Here is a 5,000-nt window from a genome sequence, read left to right on the forward strand (position 1 = left end):
CATATATACATAGAGTAATATACATTACGTGTGAGTGTGTGTGTATGTGTTTGTATGTGTGTGAGTACATATATATACATATATACATACATAGATAGTTAGATATGGTTATATGTATATTGTATGTGTGCATATATATATATATATACACACACACATATACATACACACATATACATGCATACATACATAGATACAGCCACATATATATATTTATATATTTAATGAGAACTGCTTATTCATAACATTTGTGCGTGTATATGTCTGTGCATGAATGTGTGTGGGTGTGTGATTGTATGCAGTTATTCAGTGCAGTAGCGCACTCATTACGTGTACACTTCATTGTGCATGAAGTGCAGTGTTCAAATCCCCTTGTGGCTATTTGCATATGTACATACATCTACATATGTATCTGCAACAACTACACTTGTGTGTGTGTGTGTGTTTGTGTGTGTGTTTGTGTTTGGGGGGAGGGGGTGTAGGCTATATAACAAATGTGTACCTGTGATTATAGGTGAACAAGTAAATACATGCAAAACTCTGCATGTGTGCGTGTGCATCTGAGACATGTTTAGATGTATATCAAGTATATGCATATTTGTGGCTATGTGTGTCTATGTACATAAATGTATATGTATGTATTTGTGTTTGTGTATGTAAGTATACACATATATATATATTTATATATATATATATGTATGTATGTATGTATATATATATATGCTATATAATATATTGTTAATAATATCAGAAAATCAGTATCAGAAAATTCTCCTGAAAGATATTTATGTGTGTAGAATAATTGTATCAAAAATATAAATATACATAAATATATGTAAATATGTATAAATATAAATATATAATAATAAATATGACAGTTTATATATATATATATATATATATATATATATATATATATATTTCTTCAAGAAATACCAAATAAGCCACACATAACTGTATACAACTCACTCAACAAGAACTCACTACATTAATGGACCATGATACCACAAAATTTGACTTAAAAAGGACTTAGATAATCCTATCAGGTAGTGCTATTAAGTTAGACATGGCCTAGACCAATATTTGGTGAAAACACATCTAAGTTTATATATATATATATATATATATATATATATATATATAAGCAATGACTGAGACTTTAGGCATTATGTCATGCTTGAGAAGAAGACCCATGAAGCCAAGTGAAATCGTAGTGGTGGTGGATACTGGTGTCATGCAAAGGGCATTCATGCTGGTGGCATGTAAAAGCACCAATTACAGTCTTAGATTGGTTGGAATTAGGAAGGTCATCCAGCCATAGAAACCATGCCAAATCAGACTGGAGTCTGGTGCAGCCTTCCAGCATGCCAGCCCTGGGCAAACTGAACAGCCCATGCCAGCATGGAGAATGGACATTAAATAATGTGTGTGTGTGTGTGTGTATGTATGTATGTATATATATATATATATATATATATATATATATATATATATATATATATATATATATATATGTGTGTGTGTATGTATTTATGTGTGTGTTAATAGATAGGTAGGAAATGGAGAATGCAATATATCAATAGATAGACAGAAGGACGATTGAGAAACAGTGGCATAAATTGGAAATGTCTGTGTACACATTTTCACCAATTTGTATATATACATCCACCTACACACGTGTGTACATACATGTGGCTGCTTGTGTGTGTGTATATGTGTGTATGCATGTGTGTGTGTGAGTGTGCTTGTGTTAATTTTATGATGGTGATGGGGTTTTGGCAGAGATGGTGTGAAGTGGTGGTGGTGGTGGTGGTGGTGACAATGTACACTTTGTGTGGACTTAGACAATAAATTGGTTTGCTGGGAGACAAACTCATTACTGCTATTTAAGATAGAAACATAATGGCTCGTTGTGGTCATTCAGTATTGTGTGTGAGGAGATAGCTAGATAGACAGACAGACAGACAGATAGATAGATGGATAGACAGACAGACAGTATGTATGTATGTATGTATAGATAGATAGACATCTTTATTAAGCCACACGGGGCTTAACAGAGAGGGGACAATACAATGTAGAATTTTCCTTTTTTCAAATCAATCAAAGGGGATAAAAAAATGGTGTGTTGATATTCCTGTGTATCTCCTGAATATGAATTCTATCTGCCAGTCACCCTCAAACCCCATTCCATCATCTAAACACCCTTAGTTTATATTGGGTACACTGTAGGTGATTCCTGCTCACTCCTTGTCAACAGCTCACATATGTCTATTTCCTAAATTGCAGTGAAGTCCTGTCTTTTTCCCTGTAAACTAAAACATTTATTTTTGCTAGGTTTACTTTAAAGATTCTTAATTCTCGGTTTTGTTTCCATGTTTGGAATTTCTGCTTTCATTCATTGATTCAGTTAAAAGAATTACATCATTGGAACATATGGTTCCTCACAGACATTTATGTCAATGAAGAACTGTAATATACAAGATAGAGAATGGCACTGAACCCTGCTTGGCTCCACCTGCCATGCCAAGATCCTCTCTGAACTCAATCCTAATTCTCACACTCCTGATAGTATCACCATACATTCTCACAAGCCATTTCTCCACACCAAGTCTGTTTATCAGTAACCCTGAAATTAGAGAGTCTGCTACCCTGTCAAAGATCTTCCCCAACTCAACAAATACAGTGTCTTGGTCTTGACTAACTCTTGGTCCCTATAATTGTCTCACAAGGAAGAACTAATTTTCTCCCTGACCAACTCTTCACAGTTTTGTCCATTCATTCAGCCTTTCTCCTTGGAGTTGCTTCTTTCTTCAACATCTCCTTTACCTATTTAACAGTCGATAATGCTGCAGTGATAGTCATTGTCTATGACAACTTACTTTTATGATGTAAGTGCTTCATATATATCCCATATCTCACAGACTAAACCTGATTCTGCAACTGATTTACTTCATATCCTTAACCACATTTTCAAATCTTTGCTGTTCAAATTCAAAGTTGTTCCTTCTGTTGGATCAGCATGGAGTAGTCTCCCCTCCTCCCTCTGCACTCACTTTATGCAACAATTTCTTGTATTAACATTTCCAAATTTCATATCAGCACCAGTAGAGACACATCTTACCATTACCCTTCCATACTCACTCATTTCCTCAACTACACTTTTATTTACACAGACACACTGTTTGGCAATCCAGAAAGCCTTGTGCCTCCTAAGTGGTAATAACATCTTGTCTTGTAGATAATTATTACTTTTGAGCTGTTTTATCATGTTATTTTTCAGTTGAACAAATATTACATCATTTTGAACCATTATTCCACTTAACTATAAATCATGTGACATCACCCTTTTTTTTCCAGATATTCTTTGAGAGTGATGTAATATTTTCTCTGTTGTGTTTGAAAGATTTATGCATTGGTATAGTCTGTTTTGAAAAGAGTTTTCTGTTCGGCCAATATAAGACATAGAACCACAATATATTTCTGCTAGGACCTGTTTATGACAGATCTGCTAAGGTACTTATTATGGAAGGGACCCAGGTTGGAGTTTTAACAATTTCAGTTATCTCATCTTCGGTTTGTTCTCTTTGTATTGTAGTGTGCGTGGTGGTAGTGGTGGTGGTGGTAGCGGTGGTGGTATGCTTACTATTCTCTTTGAACATAAAATTGCATTTAGTTATGTATATAGTGCAAAAATATATGATATGGAGTGTGTATGTGTATATATGTATGTATGTCTATTGTAAGTGTGTGTGTGTATAGAGAGGGGGAGAGAGAAAATATGAAGAGAGATAGATACGTGGACATGCAGAGAGATAGATACGTGGACATGTGTGTGTGTGTATGTATTATATACATATAGTATATATATATATATATATATATATATATATATATATATATATATGGATGTGTTTAAGCATATGTTTATATGCAGGTATATGTATATATATATATATATATATATATGTATGTGTGTGTGAATGTGCCATTAGGTATGTGTATGTAGGAATGCATTTGCATACATATAGACAAACCATTAAATAAGCACACAGATAATGTAATGCATAGCTTCATCTACATACTGCCACATTAACAGGACTATTCCATCACCACACTAACGCACTAAAACTTCTCCACATTAACTCACCCTTGATCTGCCAGAATCAAAGCAAGCAGCGGCAGTGGTGGTGGTGAGGAGGAGGAGGGTAATTGTAAGAAAGGTACAAAGTTGAGACGAGAGTAGGGTCCTCCACATTGTCCTGCATTCATGGCTGGGACCCTATTGACCACAGAAGGATGAAAGGTAAAATTTGAATTCAGAACAGCACTCATAAACTGGATATCACACACACACACTCAGAATTTCATTATTGCACACATAAGCGTTTCATATCACACACTTATAAACTGGAAATCCCATATTCATAACCTGTTATCACACATCCTTGTAATTCATTTATCACACACACACACACACACACACGCATAAACTTCTTTCACACACCTCCATAAACTGTTTATTACTCCCCTATAAACTAGATATCAGGCCCTCCTAAACTGTGTACCACACTTTGACTGTGATCAATACAAACACAAAGAGATGATAAACCAACTGAAACGAAAGTTTAGTCATAAAGCAGCTGATACATGAGACAAATCATAAACTGTAATGGTTTATGTAAAAGACAAGTCATAGTGTGAGTGTAAGGTCGGTCATTAAATGAGGTGTAGGGAGAGACACATCATAAAGATATAAACCGAGATGAGACTATGCATGCGGATGGTATGGCCATGGTATGGCAAACTACTACGCAACTAACATTGTTGGTATGATGAAGGTATGGTGTTGTACCCCAACCACACATCTCGTATTACTGGTACTGCAATGGTATTGTGACTAACCACACAGCCGAAACTGATGGTATGGCATGGTGAAGTGTATAGTCATGGTATGGTGGACAACTACATGACTAACACTGATGGTATGATGAAGGTATGGT

General features: G+C 35.2%; 1 protein-coding gene across 2 annotated transcripts in view; it reads right to left on the bottom strand.

The window, feature by feature from the left end:
• LOC106873951 (protocadherin-18) overlaps nucleotides 1-5,000 on the bottom strand; it is a 71,332-nt gene that overhangs the window by 51,659 nt on the left and 14,673 nt on the right. The gene's annotated exons all lie outside the window — the stretch shown is intronic.

Source organism: Octopus bimaculoides, chromosome 14, assembly GCF_046866305.1.
Source record: "Octopus bimaculoides isolate indiv1 chromosome 14, ASM4686630v1, whole genome shotgun sequence".
NCBI lineage: Eukaryota > Metazoa > Mollusca > Cephalopoda > Octopoda > Octopodidae > Octopus > Octopus bimaculoides.